The following is a 19,004-nucleotide window of genomic DNA, read 5'->3' as shown; positions in this document are numbered from 1 at the left end:
GTATTATTAACTATACGTGCCATGCTGTACATTACATCCCCATGACTTATTTATTTTGTAGCTGGAAGTTTGTACCTTTGTACCCCTTCACCCATTTCAACCAACACCCCCCCCCTCCAGGTAACCACCAATCTGTTATCTTTATCTATGAGCTTGTTTTTTTGTTTTTTTTGTTTTTGTAGATTCCCACAAAGAAATGAGATCATATGGTGTCTGTCTTTCTCTGATTTGTTTCACTTAGCATAATGCTCTCAAAGTCCATCCATGTTTTTGCAAATGTAAGGATTGCCTGCAAATGTCAGGATAGCTGAATAATATTCCATTCTATGTATATTACCACCTCTTCATTACTCATTTATTCATTGAGGCACACTTAGGTTGCTTCCATAACTTGGCTATTGTAAATAATGCTGCAATGACATTGAGGGGTGGAGTGCATATATCTTTTCAAGTTAGTGTTTTCATTTCCTTTGGATAAACACCCAGAAGCAGAGTTGCTGGATCCTATGGTAGTTCTATTTTTAATTTTGTCGGGAACCTCCATAATGTTTTCCATAGTGGCTGCACCAATTTACATTCCCACATCCTCAGCAACACTCATTACCTCTTGCCTTTTTGATGATAGCCATTCTGACAGGGGTGAGGTGATAACTCATTGTGGTTTTGATTTGCATTTCCCTGATGATTGGTGATGATGAGCACCTTTTCATGTGCCCTGTTGGCCATCTGTATGTCTTCTTTGGGAAAATGTCTAGTCAGATTTGCCCATTTCTAAATCAGATTGTTTTTTTGCTGTTGAGTTATATGAGTTCTTTATGTATTTTGGAAATTAATCCCTTATCAGACATATGATTTGCAAATATTTTCTTGCATTCACCATCACTTTTTACGTTTTTATATTATTATTTAAAACTATTGAATTTTCAAGAGTCTATTTCATTCCATATGTCAGCAGATATTTACTTATTAAGTACAGGTTGTGTGACATTTCCATATCTTTCGTAGGCAATCTTCACAACCTGGTGAGGTGGGCCTCCTCCTCCTCATTTCACAGATAGGAAACATTGTTGCTCAAACTCCCACAGTTGGTCAGCAGCATTCTGCAGTCTCCCCTGGAATGCGCCCAAACTAGATACCAGAAATCTGATTTCTAATCCCAGTCCTGCTACCATCAGCTGTGTGACCTTGGGCATCTCACTTCTCTGCCTCCTTAACAGGAACGGACGTTTATAACTGTTAGATTCTAAGTGGCAACCTTAATCTTGTACCTCTTCAGCAGTGTTTCTAGACATAGAGAGTGCTCAATAAATATTTGTAGATTTGATTGTGGTAGGAGAAAAGTTACACCTTTAAGTTTGGCCAGGTGGGGAGAAAAAGGCTGCCTGGAAGGGTAGGGAGAAAACTAGGCTCAGGGTCTGTGGGTTGGGGGTGTGAAACGGGCAAGGCTTCCAGGAGCGGGGGAATTGGAAGCAGCTGAGGCCCGGAGGTGAAAAGTATCGGGGATAACAAGGGAGGTGGCAGGACATTCCGCTCTGGGGAAGGGTAAGGACAAAGCGGCGCTGGAGAGGGGTGTGAAGCCCGAGGTGAGATGGGGTGGAAAAGAGGTGCCGGTGTGGCGAGGGCGCGTGCCGGCCGGGCCGCGGAGGGGCGGTGTCGGGGTGCGGGGAGACGAGTCCTGAGGGCCGGGGCGGCGGGAGGCAACGCGGGAGTGCAGGGAGGGCTCGCCGGGCGTCTGGAGCGGGCGGGGCGGGCCGGCCCGGGAGGGGGCGTGGGGGCGCGGGGCTCCCGGGCCCCGGGGGGCGGCTCGGACGGCCCCGGCCCCTCCCCCCCGAGGGCGGGCAGCGGGCGTGGCGTGGCTCAGGCTTGTCCGGCCTCCTGGCGGCGCCTCGGCCCCTGCACTCGGGCCGGGCACTGCTGACTGCGGCGGGAGCGGGACCCGGGAGGCGGCGGCGACGGTAAGTGAGCCGGGAGCGGGCGCGGGCCGGCTGTACGGCGGGACCCGGAGGGGCTCGGGCTCCGCCAGGTGTCCGGAGCTCAGCCCGCGTGTCCGCCCTCCCAGCCCCGCGCGGCGCAGCGCCGGCCTCCAGGCGCGCGAGTGTTGGGGTTGGAAGGTGCGCTCCTGGCTCCCGCCCGCGCGCCCTGCCGGGAGGACGTGCGGAACAGATGGTGCGAGTTCCCGGGGGCCCGCGTCGCGGCCGGGACGAGGGAGGGGCTCCGGGAAGACTATAGTGAAGAGGGACTGGCAGCCCTGCCGCGACCCTCGGGCGCGAATGACAACTGGGAGTGAGCCAGGGTTCCTCCGGGACCCAAAAGAGCGCCTCAGACCCGGTCCGACCCTGCTTTACTGAATTGCTGGACGTGCTGGTCCCGACCATCCCTGGAAAAGAAAGGGCTGGTGGCTACTCCTCCCTTGCTTTCCAGGTCCAGACAGGTCGTCCCTGAAAGCCCCCGCCCCACGTAAAGCACATATCCAAGCTTTCCAAGGGACTTTTCCAAGTTGCATCACTGTTTGGCCTCTACATAGGTGCTTGGCTGTCATGCTGGAGTTAGTTACATAGGATTTTAGAAAACTTTGTATATTGACTGAGTATCTGTACCCCTTCACCTCAAGGCAGCAGTGCCTTTCCAACGCTGCTCACAACACGCTGTTCAAAACAGGATGGGAATTCTTTTGGGTATTGGTTCTCAAACTTGGCTGCTCATCTAGAAAGTTTAAAAAAAATACTGATGCCTAGGTTCCACCTCTAGAGATCTGATTCAGCTGGTGTAGGGTGCAACCGGGACCGTGGAATTTAAAAAGCCAGGTGATTCTAATGTGCTCTGGGACGTGCTTTTTGCTTCCCATGGCCGCTTTCTGAACTACTAGAGGTGATCTCAGGTACTCTTGACTCTACCTTCTGTAACCACCTCTTCACCTGAAGAGCCTGTCGTTTGGTGCTTTCCAACTTTAAACTGCAGATGGTGCCTTTTTCTGAAGTTCCTTTTGCTTCTTTCTCTGTTTACAGAAAATACTGCTAGTGCACTTTCTGTCAAGGAGGTGGGAGTGAAGGAATTAAAGTCATGAAGTCCTTGCAAGGGTCAAGGTTATAATACAGGGTCGTCCTCTTTAGGAAGAACTAAGTGATAGTTTGACTTGTCCTGTTTGGAAAGGATTTCAGATTAAAAGGAGGAAAAATAGTTTAGGATTCTGTCAGCTTTGGCAGACCCTGTGGCACAGATAATGATTTTGCATAAATATGGGGAATTTTTTTTTTAAGAACGCAAGCTGACAAGATCTTTAAGGTTTTGTGATAGCTATGGTGTTACTATGTGTGTTAAGCTTTATTGAGTAGTTTGGGCTTATTCTTGATGTGTGATTAAGCCCAGCAGATGTAACAGTGTACATTTCTTGTTGATAGAAAAGTCCCTGAGTCAGGGAATTGCTGCCTTTACAGTAACATGACACATCTGAGGTGAGACCTTGGCCACTTGTCAAATGATCTTAAAAATGATAGGGAAATACTACTAAGGAAAACCTGAACATGTGTATACATTGAGTGGATTTGATCATATGTTTTCTTAAAGTGTGTTTTCAGTGTCCTTGTTATTGACGGTCTCTTGGGATCTTGGTTAATACTGTGGTACCGAAGTATGATGTTGCTATTAGATTCCCACTTATATGTTGCTACCTGGCCACAGTGGATTTTATTTTTTTCTTAGGTGCTGGCCCACTATATTGCATTTTTATTAGTAGTGGAGTGACATACTTATAAGAGAATGCCTTCCAGAGGTGGAGGAGCATTTGTGTTCATTTTTACCTCCTAACCTGAGTCAAATAACGTTGATTTTTGAAAAATACAAAATTTTAAGTTTTGCCCCAGTTGGTTTTTCTCTTTTTCCCATCTTCCACTACCATGCCCTGCTCTTATCATTGTGTTCAATTGCTGGAAGTGGAGCCCGCTGTGGCAGCTGTCTTAATTGTCTTGGCTGGAGAATGGAGGTTATGTGGAGTGCATGGTCTCACAGGGTGGCCCCTGACCCGAATCCTCAACCTTTGGGGGAAAAGACCATATGGAAAGTGTTTTTCCTACTGTTGAGGTTTTTTGGACCAGGCTAACAAAATGAAGTCAGTTATTGACTGGAGTGTTGACTTCCTAATCTTGTCTCCATTGGTGGGGAAGATGTTTATTTGAGAATGCTGTTGACCTCTTAGTGACTGATGAGTTACACCTGAACAGCAACAGTTAAACTGTGACTATAATGGTACGTTCTGGAAAAAAAAAAGTGTATGTAAATATGGACCTAAACAGATTTATTTAAACATTTCTTCCTTTGGAGTAGCAGCTCTTAATATTCTAAAGTGATTTAGAAGAAAGTAAGTGAAGGAAGAGTGAGGGGCTTCATTTAGAGAAAGGGTTAACAGCATTCAAAGAGGGATCTTGGATTTGTGTTAAAAATAGACTGCCCTATTGGTTTCCCTTTTTTTTTTCCCCCTTTAAGTAGGGACAGTTAATTTGCTTGTGCTGATGGGGTGGGGGGTGGTTAAAGAACTTTAATGGCCTCCTTAACTCCCTTTCTCCCTGCAACCCTTTTATCTAAGAGATGCCATTGACCCTTTTAAAAAACACCACCGATTTTGTGCTCTTCCTTTCCTTCCCTCCTCTGAACTGAGCCTGGCACTAAAGGGCACTGAAATGGCTGAGAGGTTGGCATCAGAGGAGGAAAACAAAGTTCAAGGGGAATTGAAAATTGGGTAACTTTCCCTGAATGACCAAGTGCTTGATTCTGTCATGTGACATGGCTATTATCAAGAAACAAGTTATGCCATGAAACCCCTGAAGATGGAAAAGTAAGAAAAAAAGGGGACTTGATGGAAATAGCACCAGGGTGTTGACTGGCTTTCACGCAGGGGAAGTATGTTGGAGTTTCCAGTCAAACGCCCCAGTTCCAGCTGCCTGCCCCCTTCCCTTTCGTCTTCACTGTTCCCCATCCCCCAAACCAGTATCCCTGGGAGAGAGTGCTTCATCTGAAATGCACACCAAATTTTTGTTTTTGTTGTTTCATTTCTTTAATCACTTTAACAAGTTCAATTCTTACAAAGCCCTGGCAAAGCTCTGTATTGCTCACTGAGTTTTTGGTAAACAGGGTACAGCCCCCGACTTAGGGAGCTTGAAGTCTGGTGATGTAAATCGGGGGTCACGGTAAGTCGGGAGCGCTTAGACCCACGATGAGCATAAAGAGCTGTGAGGGGAGCCGTGTGCCACCTGGCTTGTCCCACCTGGATAGTAGTGCCTCCTCATTTCATGGGCACAGCGGGCACAAGAAAAGCTCTACTTAGGCGTAAATTATTTTATTAAGTCTCTACATTAAGTTTTAAATAACCGATTTCAGATACTTTCTGATGGAGGAGAGGGAAGCATTCAAACACAGGTGCAGAGGGGATGTGGGGAGTGAGGAAAGAGGAAGCCACATTCTGGCAGATGTGATTGGCTTAAGGAGTACTTAACCACACGGTTCAGGGATGTTACCTGGGGTTGGGAAGCTGGTGGAGGATGTGGCTGGCTCCATCTCTGGCATGCTGGTAACTGAAGCATACACATGTGAGCAGTGGCTGCCTCTCCTGTGCAGCACGGCCGGGAGGAGAGGCCAGCAGCTGTTGTACTGGACATGCACGTGGTTTGGTTCTTGTCTGTGACTCCAGCCAGTGTGTGGACATTCATTCTTTATCATACTCTTTCACTTTAGCTCAGGTTTCCTTGAACAGACAGGTGTTCCTTGGACAGCACCCTGCTTTTCCCTTGGGAAGGTGGTTTCCAAACAGCTGACCCATGTGACTAATAGCCCTAGGGTGTAAAGAGTAGTTAGCAGTGGGCTTGGCGCTTGTCTCTGTTGCTCTGAAACCCCTCCGTTTCAGAGGTAGGAGGCAATGGCCTCACTTTACAGATGCAGAAACTGAGGCCTCAGAGGTGCTGGACCCTGGGCAGCTTGGGTGCTTGCAAGCAGTGGTAGAGCTGAGGTTCAAGTGCTCGGGTCAGCCTGAATTCAAAGCTAAGGACTTTCTACCGCTCCGTGTGCCTCTTAAGAGCTGATTGAGAAATTGTGTTTTCCGTGCCTTGTTTTTCTAACATCATAGTCTCCTTCAGTCTGGATTGATTTGCTGTTTCCCTCTACTGGACGATGTGTAATCTTAGACTTAAGAGTACTGCAGGCTTGTTCTCTCTGGGGAACTCGTATGAAATCTTATTTTTCTGGCTTTTTTCATGGAGAGGGTAGGTGAGGCTGTTTAAAAAGGCGCTGCATGGATCCCAGATCATAGGTTAGAGAGACATTATCTTCAAGATAATGTCTTGCCCTTCTTCAAGATTTGTGAACCTCTGAATTTCTGTAGATGATTGTTGGATAAGAGATTAAAAAACAAAATTCAGTGTTGAACATTCTGGAGCAACACGAAGCTGGGCACGTTCAATTCCCATTTGTGGTACATAAACATAAACAAAACTTGGCTGCGTTGTAATTACCTCAAGCTCTTAAAATTATAGGTGAGAAGGGTTCAGAGGCTGCGCAAAGCTGTAATTAGCAAAGGTGAGTTGAAAACAGGGTTACTGTGTGTGTGTCCATTACTATAATGGGCTCTGGCTCTGTGTTTCGTCCTAAGAAGGATCAGCTCCGGGGAACACTTGCAGGGGACTCAGTGGAGGGTCGTCATGGACTTAGTGTTTGGGATTAGCGCACAGGGTGAACCTGAAATATTTCAGCCGACCTGGCTGGCAGCGCCTTGTCTTATAGGGCGGGGTTTATTCCCCGCTGCCCAATCACAGGGCTTTCGACTTGCCTCAGGTAGGGTACATAATGTCTCAGGCTGTTACTTTGTAGGTTTCTTAAGTCTGTAAAAACCTTTTATTATTAATAATCTTTCACTGTTGCTTCCCTCTTTGCTAGAGAATTGAGGCAAGATAACCAAGATTTTCTACTTTTGGCTTCAGTAATTCTCTTGGGTTTTACCTCTGACTTCCCCTGGCTTTCTACCCTGTATTTTACTGCATTTGAGACAGGCACTCTGTTTTCCCCTTGCAAATTGGAGTCTGTTTAGGGACGAGGACCCCTACGACCATAATCAGGGATCCTGTGACCAGGGATCAGTGTTGTTAGTCCCATTTTCCAGCTGAGGAACCTAGAGAGGTCCAGAGTTGGTACTAAGCGGGAGTTTGGGGATTCCAGCTTCGAGTTTGAGATACTGTAACAGCTGTCCTCTTTTGATTTGATTACAAAGGAAAAAGAAACTGCCGAGTTTTCGAAGTTGTGCAGAGGTTCTTGTACATCCTCTGAACTAATCCATTTCCTTGAGCTTTGCTGTAGCGGTATTATAGCTTTAAAAAAAATTTTGATTCTCCACCATTTTTGCCCATGAAATTATTAAAAACAGTGACTTACTCAGAGTTATACTGCAGCAGCTAAAAAGTTAATTAGCCTCTCTCATTGCCCTAATCAAATATCAAAACCTGGAAAGTTTACTGAGAGTGGTGATTGCCTTGTGAAAGCTTTAAGAGTTGGAGAGGAACTGATAAAGAATGAAGGGAGAGATAAGAGAGAGGTTTGCAAAGGGACTGCTGGGTGGAGTTTACCAAATTTCAGACTTTTTCTAACTTGTGAGTTACAGGTTTGGGGCTCAAGCACCTTTGTTACACATGCAGTCAGACCAGCTCAGCCCTAACAGTGCTGCCTTGAGCCACCTGTAAGCTTTTTGGGGGGTAGGGTGTAGGGTTGGAGAGAGGAAGTAGGGAAGCCCGGCAGAGGGTGGGGGTTGAGGGGCTTGGGGGGTGGGGAGGATTAGAGCCACTAGTTACCTGGTTCTTTGGGTCTGGTCTGCTCAGGGCATGACCACCTCTCACTCCAGGTAGGGTACCTGCAGTGAGTCCAGCTTCCTGGGTGTGAGGCAGCTGGGTGGGTGGGGTACAGAAGAGACAGAGGATCACCAGACTTCTCAGGAGGCCTGCCCAAATCAGTCATTCTCATAATAATAGCAAATGCCTCTAGAGCACTGGCCTCTAGCCCTGACAGTGTTTAACCGAGCAGCTCTGTGAGTTAGGTACTATCACAAACCCAGCTTCAGGTTGGGGAAAGAAGGCCATGAGAAATTGGGCCACTTGTCAGAGCTGTGTAGCTACCAAGTGGTCCGTCGGATCCAGGCTTCACACTCGTCTGGCCCTGAGCTGTGCCTCTTTGGACCCGGAGCCTGGTTGCTGCTCAGGCTCCTCATTCATCCACTCAATACCCCAACTCGTTCATTTCTTCACAGGTTGTTGGCTGCTTGGACATGGCTTTATCTCAGCAGTTAGAACACCACCTGCGCCCTTTGCTTACATGTCTGGCCCCCCAAACCTGTAAACAAACCTGAGAAGAGGAGGGATGTCGCCACTAACCTCACATCCCTGTGCCTAGCAGAAAATAGCTGCTCAGTGAGGTTCTGTGGGAGGAAGGATGGATATCAGTCAGCCCTTTGAAACGTGACATCCTGTGCTTCACCTGTCTGCCTGCTAGGAGTCATGATGATTTCTAAACAGAAAAACAGACGAGGGCTGGGAAAGGTGAAGAGTTTGGGGGGAATGTTTCACCGAAATAATCAGGGGGGATTCTTGATGAAAGCATGTTTTGATAATGTATTTATTGCAAGCTTTTATGGCCAGTGATGTGTGTTGTTTGTCTTTGTGCTTAAAGCATTTATTATTCGAAGGGCATGCCTACCCCCGGCTTGCAGATGATTTTGTGAGTCAAGGAAGTCCTTCAGACTTCCAGGCGTTGTTGGGACTGTTCTTGCCCACCAAGCCAGCAGGCTGTGTGTTTGGAGTTGAGGATCAAATCCCTGGAGGATTCAAGTCCACCGTCCATGTTCCCAGGGCAGGGCTCAATATAACATTCAAACATGTAAGCTGGTGGAAGGTCTGTCTATCTGTTGTCTCCTCCTTCCGTCTTCACTCGGTGGGTTGAGAGCATTGGGGTCTCACCTGCTTGAACTGGAAGCCATGTTTGCCCATCACAAGGAGTGTGGTGGTCTGGGCAGCTTCCTCATCCACTTTAGGAAAATGGGCATGTAGCCCTTAGCTCATAGAGTTGTTAGGGCAGCATCTCTGTGACAAAGTACAGTAGCCCTGAAACGGGGCCCCACTGGGAGACATTTGGCAGTATCTGGAGACGGCTTGGTTGTTAGTGGTGGCTACTGGCATGTTGGTGGGTAGAGGCCAGAAAAGATGCTGAGCATGCTACAATGCACAGGACAGTCCCCACAACAAAAAATCTTGCAGCTCCCAAAGTGAGCAGTTGGAGGCTGAGAACCTGGCCAGGTGGCACCTTTAACAGCGGTGGTGGTTTTTAACATCTCTTATCAAAGGAAACTTTTGGCTAGTGACATACAGCCCTGCTTTCTTAAGTGGGGTGGAAGGAATGGAATTTAACCTTTTGCTGGGGCTTCTGGGACACTCCACAGGGGCCCCTGAAATGTGGGAAGACTTGCTTTCCTCTCCATTAAGTGCTCTTTAACTTCATTTGTAATTGCGTGCTCCTATTTACATATAAATAATACATACACATTTACATGTAAATAACTTATATGCTAAAAAAAAATCCCTGGCTCTTCAGGAAGGCTGTAGCATGGGGTCCTGGAGAAGAAGCCAGGACCCGCTGTGTGGCCTGAGGTCAGCTCCAGACCTTGGGAGGCTGGCTTTTCTCTGTGGAAGGATGAGTGATCGCATCACCCTGCTGTCTTATCGTATTGTTCCCAGGACTAAATAAAATAAATCTGAACCCATGAGAATAGCTCTGTATAAGTGAAGTAATTCTACACACATGAAGGTGTAGTTTGATTCCTAAGACGTGCTTTTGAACATGTTTGTCAGAGAACTCCATGCATAAGTGGTCCCTTGGGAAATGCCACCAAAAACGGATTAGGAGCAGAAGGAACTATATTCAATATTTTGTAATCACCTTTAATGAAAGAGTATGGAAATGAATATATGTATGTATATGCATGACTAGGACATTGACACATTGTAACTGACTATACTTCAATTAAAAAAAAAATGAATTAGGGCTCAAGAACCAGAGAATATCCATGTTGGGGGCCCAGTGGTAAACGAGGCCCAGAAAACACGCCTGCAGGGGAGCGTACAGTTTGGAGGCTATGTGCCCAGGGTTGAGGGCATGAGTGTGGGTGTGCACGACCTTGTCATCTCCCTCTGGGTTCATCCTTTGGCTTTTCCCCTGTTTACCAGGGGACCCGGGTCAAGCTCCTTGACCTCCTTGTGTTTTGGTTTCCTTGCCTGTGAATGAGGCCAGTGATAGCACCACTGCCCCACAGCACCCACAGCTGTTGGGGGAAGTGACCTACCTTTAAGTGCATAGTGCACATGGGAAGCTTAGTTCAGTAAATGAGTTGTTAATAGTAAGTGATATTTATTACTCTGGGCTATGGCAGGTATTCTTTTACTCCAGTGAGGAAAGGGTTCCTCCCAGGTTAAGGGCTGAGAAAAGATTTTTCCGGAGTTCCTGTTATCAATTTTTAATCTTACTGTGGTAAAATTCACACAATGTAAAGTTGACCATTTTAGCCAATTTACGGTGGATGGGTCAGTGGCATGAAGTCCATTCCCAGCATTGCACAACCATCACCGCTATCTCATTCCAGGACTTTTTCATCACCCCAGAAGGAAATCCTGTAACCCAGTAGGCAGGCATTTCACATTGCCCTCTCCCCCCAGACCCTTACACTGCCAGTCTGCTTTCTGTGTCTGTGGCTTCCCCTGTTCTGGGCATTCTATGTAAATGGGATCATACAACACGCGGCCCTGCGGTCTGACTTCTTAGTGTCACATTTCCCAGGCCCACCTGTGTACCGCAGGGAATGCCAGCACCTCACACCTTTTACCTGGTGTCTTTGTGGAATAATGCAAGACTCAGTGCCATCAGGCCTGTTCTCCCACATCGTGTCCTGTTTTCAGACTTTAAAATGTCAGTCTTCATTTGTTTGGGTGCTTTTTGGCGAGCCTTAGTTTTCCTACTTTCCCTATCCAGTGATTCCAGTGACCCTAGAAGTGAATATTGGAATGAAGCTCTCATGCCGAGTTCTTGGTGCTGCTGGGGAGTAGGTCTTTTATTTCTGAAGAGTGAACGGCGGGAGCACACTGGCCCCCAGAGTTGTGTTCACTTCCCCAGGACAGCGTGGCAGGTTTGAAAAAAAACTAGTTTCTGGAAAGAACACCCACCAGGCCCTTTTATTCCTCTGTTTAAGAGCTTTCCACATGAGAAGTGGCCCTCAATTAAGTCGTTTAATACAAACCTCCCTCTGTTTTAAAGCTGTCTTGGGAAGTGTTTACATTGAATGCCACTGCAGGCTTCTGAGTGAGGAGCTGTGGAGTGAGGGCTCCTTAACCTGTGACTTTAATCACGTCGTCTGCAGTAGGTTTCCAGGTGGAGGCCTGACTGGATTTGTCATTGGCCCAGACAACCTGAACTCTATCCTCCTCCCACCCCCTCAGCCATCACTGGTGGGAGATTCTGAGAAGCCTAAAGCCCTATAGAGATGGAAAAGTAGCTCCTGGAGAGAGGCTAGGCTGAATGGAGGTGGTGTGCCAAGCGCCCCCACCCCCCGCCCCACCTCCACCCTGCCCCCCAGTTCTGATCCTAGTAACAGGGTTGGTGGCTTCAGTGAGAAGAGACGAAAGCAGTTAGGAGAGCAGCTCAGGGCTCTGAGATTCTGGGTCCTTGAGGCGAGGCCTGAGCTTTCAGCCAGGATTCAGCACTTTCCTGGGTGAAGGGCCATGGGCCCTTAGAGCTGAGGAGGCTCTGCTTTCTGCTCTGATTCTGGAAAGGTGAATAGGCCCAGCTAAGAGGAAGCAGGGTGTTGGCAGCTTTGGGGGCTTACGAGGTTCTTTTGTGGGAAACACTAGGATTTATCACAGAGGAGTGTCCAGGGAAAAGCTGTGTGCTGAAATCAAGGGTGCTCTGGGGTGGCCTTCCCTTTGTGCTGCTGTCCTGGGGCTCCAGGACAGGAGGATGGGGAAGCCCAGATCCTGGCACGGGTTGGGGTTTGCAGAGAGGCTGCAGGGCCTGGTCCTTGTGAGCCTGGACTCTGGCCCTGGACTGCCAGGGCCAAATCCTGCCTCCGAGGTTATATGTTATATGAGTTAACCTGTGTAAAGTACTTAGAACAGTGTCTGCAAGGGGAGGTGTATATGGGTATGTGCTTATTATTCTGACACTTATGTGAATCCCCAGTCAGAGTCGAAAAATGCTTCTTATTTTTGGAGCTAATTCACCTCCATACCCAGCAGGCTTGTGCAATCCATGGGAGAGAGTGAGGTCACTGAACCCTTAAAATAACTTGACATACAGATGGGGTAATCATGCTTGATGAATCTGTTAAGTTCTCTGAGGGACAGAATAAATGTGGTAAGAAGGGCAAACCAGTGGATATAATTTATTTAGATTTCCCAAAGACCTTTGAAAAGACTTAATGCCAAAGGTTATTAAATATGTGAGTCTCCCATGGCTCTGTATGTGGAGGTCTTTTAAGAGTATATTTGTGGAAGGAAGTAGATTTCATCATCAATAAGTATAAGAATCAGATCCTTAAATGCTCAGATGCTGAATTTCATTCCTTTTGTGATTTAACCCCAGACAATGAGTGAATAAAATGAATAGAAGCTTTGTCAACACCCACTGCTCTCCCCCAGTAGGATTTAGGAAGCTTGGGGGTTTGCTAGACTCAAAAGATACCTGTAGGAATTACTACTTTTTGTATGTAATTTTTCATAGTGCTCCATTTCCTGTGGGCTTGGCATGGTTCCTCATGTGTAGGAGTGCTCTGTGTGTGTGTGAAAGATGAATAAATTAAGACCCCCTTAAAATAAGCACGAATATTTCACTAGTGCATGTCTACTACTACTACTCCAGGCAGACTTACCATTATATTTGGTCTTTTGATGGTTGTAGTAGTTTTTGCTACATAATGTTGCTGTGTAACAAACAATCCTTGATCTCAGTGCATTACAACCATAGGCGTTGGTTGGGTGTGGTTTGGTGGACCGAGGCTGGCCTTAGGTGGGCCAGGCTAGATTTCAGGCTTCTGTCTGCCAGGTCTATTCCATGTATGCTTATTCTACGGCCTAGGCTGAAGGGACAGCAGTTTTGCTGCCCCCTAGGGCATGCTCATCTTGTGACAGATCATGGTAGCCTAAGAGGGCAGGTGGAAATGCATGAAGCCTTGTTTGGCTTTGGCCCATAACCACTGGTCAACACAAATCACATGGCCAAGCCCAACATCAGTGCGGTGGGCAAATGTACTCAGGCCATTCTCATGGGAGGTACTGCCAAGTCAAAGAAGGGGGATTTATAACCCCATGATAGGGGAGCGGATGCTAAAAACAGTGATTGAATCCATCATAGTGGTCGAGAATAAATGAGATGGATGAGAAAAGTATGAGTTAAACCAGCCTTTTGAAAGCTTGCTAAACCTAGGCCAGTGGGGTAAAGAGAGAGTCTCATGTTTTGCCCAGGTACCAGCCTAGGCCTTGGTAATGACTATAAGTTAGCCTGGCGTGCACAGACTTTCAGCTCAATGTCAGTTCACATTCATTCACTACAGCCGTGCTCCTGGGAGTTGCACTTACCTGTGGGGGTAGCAGAAGTGGTGGGCCGGGTTTCCTTCTGGTCAGCAGTCCTGACCTGACAGGGGTGACAGGGAGAATGGGGAGGGCCAGTGTATCCAAGGAAGTCAGGGGCTTGGCTTAACACTTTGCATGGCCCCCTCTTGGCAGAGGTCTGTGGGAATCAGCCTAACTCCCACCTCCAATTGTCTGTTACGGTTTCTCATCAGGCTCTTCGTGCACTCTGCCCCCATCTTTATAAGGATTCTGGGCCTTAGTTTCAGGAGTCCTGCTTTTACCTTTGAAGAAATAGTCTAGGTGACTTCTGCCAGCTGACTCACAAGTAGCAAATCCAAACTAGATCATCCAGTTTCCAGTCTAGCGTTGTCCTTCCACACCCTGGTGACTGCCGCAGCCCAGCAGAGTCATGATGGCTCTAAGGCATTAGAGTATATCCTGGTCCAGTGGGGAAGTGTCTGCTTTCCTGAAGGAGCCAGATGGACCTTGCACTGATGTGCAGGGATGCCTCAGAAGAAGCAGAATGAAATATTGGCCAAGGGTAAACAGTCTTTGTGTCACCTTTTTGCAATATGTCTTTTTTGGGGGGTGGGTGGGTAATTAGGTTTATTTATTGATTTATTATGATTAGTTTTTTAATAGAGGTACTGGGGATTGAACCTAGGACCTTGTGCATGCTAAGCATGCACTCTGTCCCTGAGCTATATCTTCCCCCTCAATGTGTCTTTTTTGGGAAGGGAAAGACCTGCTAGACTCTCCAAGGAAGAAAAGGTTTTGGCTATTAAGAGAAAACTCACTGAGAATAGATGGGACTAAAACCCCCTGAAGTCAAGTCTGTGAGGAGACAAACTCTTATGTGCCGTGGGTGGGGTTATGAATCCAGTGGGCTTCTTCTGGAGAACAGTTCGGCAATGGGAAGACTTTTCACCTGGAAGTAAACAATTAAAAGTGATTTAAATAGTAAGGATATTTGTTAGCTCATGTAAACAAGAAGTCCGAAGTTAGGGCAGTTTAGAGGTTAATTAATGGAAGATCTAGATGTGTTTGCTCTTTGCCAGCCTCAGTGTTTGACATTTGTCCTCAAGCTTGGCTCCTCATGGTCCCAGTGTGGCCATGGCTGCTTCAACCATCATATTCTCATATGCAGTGATGTGTGATGTCCAGAAGTAGGAAAAGAGGAAAGCAGAGAAAACCTTTGCTAGAAGCTCTCTGTAGAACTTCTCCAGTGCCCCCTTGACACAACTGGGTCAGATGCCCACTTCGCAACCAGTGACTGGCATGGAGAGATGGGGACCCCATAGCTTGCTTAGACCAGTCTTGGGGCTAGATAGGGGCCAGCTTTCCCTGAGACATGTGGGCGCTGGGAGGAGAGGGAACAAAGCTGGGCTTTGCTGGCCAGAGGGAAAGGGGCAGTGGCTGTGGGTAGGTAGCCACTGGTGTCTGCCATAGCATTACCTTTCAAAACTAAAAATGTCCATACTCTGACTCAGCCCTGCCACAGTTAGGAATTTAGCTTATGAATATACCTGTGAAAGTCTGCTGATAAACATACAGAGATACTCATTGCAGCATTAAAATAGCATAACACTAGAAAGAATCTAAATGTCTTTCAAGGGGACTGGTTAAAGAAATTAATGAATGAGCACATTATGGAATTGGGCAAATCTGTAAGTACTGATAAAGAAAAATTCACAAAATATACTTTTTTTTAAAAAAAAGCAAGATTTAAATTAGATCTATTCTAAGATCTCATTTTTATTTTAAGAAAGTCTTAATTTTATTTTTTTGGCTGGGGAGCGAGATAATTAGGTTTATTTATTTATTTACTTTTAGTGGAGGTACTGGGGATTGAATCCAGGATCTCATGCATGCTAAGCGTGTACTCTACCACTTGAGCTATACCATCCGCCCAGAAGGTCTTAATTCTTGATTACAAATATAAACCTCTGGAAGAAGTCCCAAGAAACATGCTTGTTTCTGGGCTGTGGGATTGGTGGTATGGTTGGGAGGGAAATTTTCTTTTTCATTTTATGCGCTTCTTGACTATTTGAATTTGATAAAAACCACTGAATGTATTAGCTTTATAATAATTAAAAAATGATAGGCGTTTTCCTTAGTGTGCACAGGGGCTTAAGAAGAGGAAATGAGGGCCCTAACGTGGCCATTACCAGAAGTGTGGTGGTGGTGAGGGAATGAGAGTGCCATTTGTCTGTGTGTGATTGCTGTGAAGGGAGGCTGTGGAAAGAAAAAAGTCCAGGAGTGAAATCAGGTTATTTTTTAATCTCCCTTGGCACCTGGCACGGTGTCTTTCATATAGTAGAGTCGAATACATATTTGAAGAATGAATGAATGTTTCGATCGAGACCCAGAGCAACTTTATGAAGTGCCAAAGCCCAGTCAAGTGGCACAAGTCACCAAGAAAGTGGATTCTGCTGGAGGTTTTATTTCGCGAGTAATATATGGCTGCCATCATACTTTTCCCTTGAGCTCCCAGAATCTGATTCATTGCTAAGAATCAGCCTGAGTCTGCAACTTTATATTCATCATTCATCTCAGACCGAAGCCTGCTGTGCCAGGTTCCAGATAATAACGCTGAATAAGGTTTTCACAGCCAAGGGAAGAGCAAAGACAGGAACTGCCATTGTGCATTAGCTGTTTATAGATGTGGCTTCAGTGGAGGGGTATCTGGGTGCCCTAAAGTCCGTGAAGTACAGAATGAGCTGTTATTTTGTAAGCAAAATGAGGTGTTTTGATACCCTAGACTAATACATAAGAAAATTGCTATCTTAATCATGTCACTCTGATAATAGGGAAAAAGCACAGATAAGAGTAGTGAGATAGGAATTTTGGATCTGATTGGCCAACGTTGGTAGAAAAGTGTAAATGTTGGTGAAATGAAAGAGTTGTATGTAGTCATCTTTTCAAGCATAATTCTCGTCCATATAGAAAAGCAGAGGCATATGGCTATTGAAAAGCCTTTTTATTAGTGGGGGTGGGGGGAAGGGAAGTGGGGTGCTACCATTATGTTGTGCCAATATTCTTCGTAATTCCTTTGCTTGAGGGTTCTCTCTCTCTGAGGCTGATCCTTGTAAATCAAAGAAAGAATGTTGTAACAGACATTTCCACCGAGTTGCTTTTAACTTTTATACCCTTGGGTTTTAGCATTTAGCCCTTCTGTAATGGCCACCGGATGCCCACGCTGTTCAGACAATGATGATATCGTTGAGCTATGGTAAGATCATTTCCTTTGGAACAAAATGAAAAGCTTTCTGTGCTCACAATTGGAGGAAAATGTAAAATTTTAGTCAGCCTCCTCTGCTACAGGTTGAAAAGTGTCCATGTTTGAACATCATCCACTTTGTGGCTCAAATGTGCCGTGGAAAGGTTCCAGTGTGTTTTTGAAACACTGAAAGAAAATATGCCTTTTTGATGTTTCTTTTTAAAATGGGTCCTTAGAAATATTTGGAAGAAGCATAATATTTCACACTTTTGTTGGTATTATTTGGGGATCAGAAGAACCTGGGATGAAAAAAAAAAAAGACCCTGGGATGATTGGTACATTATGTTCTAGAGTGATTTAAATTATTTATGAGAGAGGGAGAGTGGGGAGAGAGGGGTGGTTTGCGTGTGTGCATGGATATACCCACAAAACTGCAAGTGTTCGTGCTTACTTGACATAATCTTAGTATACCTCTTCCTCTGGTTTTTAGACAGTCTGTCCTATATCTGCAAAATCTGTGATTAAATTTTATAATTTTAGATGAATTCTGTATCTACGTTTGAAAATATAATAAGAATTAACGGTAGTAACACTTTTATAGCACTCGGTAGCGCTTGACACTGTTTTATGCAGTTAACATCTATTAACTCATTTAGTCCTTATAATAACCATATTATTGTCCCATTTTACAGTTGAGGAAACTGAGGCACAGAGAGATTAAGTAACTTGTCCAAGGTGATACAGCTCGTAAGTGGTGGGGGTAGGTTCAGATCTAGGCAGTCTGTCTTTCCTTAGTTGAAAGCAAATTAGAAATTAATTGAAGCAAAAATTTGTGAGATATGAGTCATTACTAATCTTGGTTAACCTTCTAAATTGGAGACTTCTATGTGTTTATATAGTGTTTGATTTGACTAGAATAGTCTTGTATAGTCTTAGTCCTTTGCTTCATGACCAGTATTTTAAGTTACTTTACACAGCAGGCGTATACTTGAAAAATTATTTTAGTTGTAAACCTGAAATATATTAAAGGACAGTAAATTTAGCCAGTCAACATGAAAATCTTTTAACAGAGAGTTACTTGTCTTCCTCTCTTTCCTTAGGGAAGAAAGATGAGCTCTTTCAGTTCCCAAATGGCTCCTCAATTTAAAATGAATTATTCCACCGGAATGAATAGTCTTTTTTGCTCTTACAGAAAGCAGTTCCCTCTTCCAGAACCTAAAGCCATTTTTTTCTCCAATAGTCTGGGATTAATCCTGATGTGTGACTCCTGCCAGTTTCCTTTCTTTGAAACCTCAGCAGCAACCAACTAGGGATTCCTTCTGCTCCTTGAAATAAATGCTGTGTTGGTGTTCTCCGTAGACAACTTCTGAGTGCCCAGGTCTCAGCCTGCACTTGTGGCCTTGAGTAGTCGATAAGAACAGAGCTGGGAGACATGGTGTCACAGTGATTAAGAACTTAGAGTTTAGAGCAGCGCCTGGTAATGTGCAGTAAGACCTCAGATGTTTGCCCTGAGACTGTTGCTACGGATTGTGCTTTTGCCTTGTGCTGGACACTCTCTTGAACACTCTACATGCATTGCCTAATTTAATTCTCAGCCCTGTTTACATATGTAGAAACTGAAGCTTAGAGAGGTTAAGAAATTTGTCCAAGGCCATACAGCTAGTAAGCAGTTAGAGCTATGGTGCAAACCTAGCTTTTTAATTTTTGTTTAAAGAGAAGAAGCGCAGAAGTGAAAAATGTATACTGTCTTCCAGAAGTTTTCTCATGCTTCCTCCCAGTCATTGTTCCTTGACAGAGATCACCACTATCTAGTTTCTATCACCAGAGGTAAATTTGGGTTGTTCTTGGACTTCATAAAAATGGAATCATATTCACATAGTATGTAACTCTTTTGTGTCTGGCTTTTTTCATTCCACATCGTGTTTGAAATTCATCAGTGGATTTGCACATAGCAGTAATTTGTTTCTCATTGCTAAATACATTGCTAAATTTTCATTGTATATTTCACTGTATGACTGTATCTTGATAATTGATTTATCTGCTTTTTGATGGACTTTGGAGTTGTTTTTGGTTCTTGGCTGTTATTAATAGTGTTACATTCTTGTGTATGTATGGAGGTTCTTTGGATATATATCTAGGAGTGGAATTAC

The 19,004-nt window shown here is 45.4% G+C and overlaps 1 protein-coding gene across 3 annotated transcripts in view; it reads left to right on the top strand.

Moving 5' to 3' along the window:
• The first annotated feature begins 1,824 nt into the window (after positions 1–1,824).
• Positions 1,825–19,004, top strand: part of CGNL1 (cingulin like 1) — a 144,180-nt gene continuing 127,000 nt past the window's right edge. For all 3 annotated transcript variants that reach the window (XM_032481099.1, XM_032481100.1, XM_032481097.1), the window contains exon 1: positions 1,825–1,955. The gene's annotated coding sequence lies outside the window, so the exon portion shown is untranslated. The remainder of the gene's footprint in view (positions 1,956–19,004) is intronic.

The sequence above is a fragment of the Camelus ferus genome, chromosome 6 (assembly GCF_009834535.1).
Source record: "Camelus ferus isolate YT-003-E chromosome 6, BCGSAC_Cfer_1.0, whole genome shotgun sequence".
Classification (NCBI taxonomy): domain Eukaryota; kingdom Metazoa; phylum Chordata; class Mammalia; order Artiodactyla; family Camelidae; genus Camelus; species Camelus ferus.
This window is presented reverse-complemented; position numbering and strand designations above follow the sequence as displayed.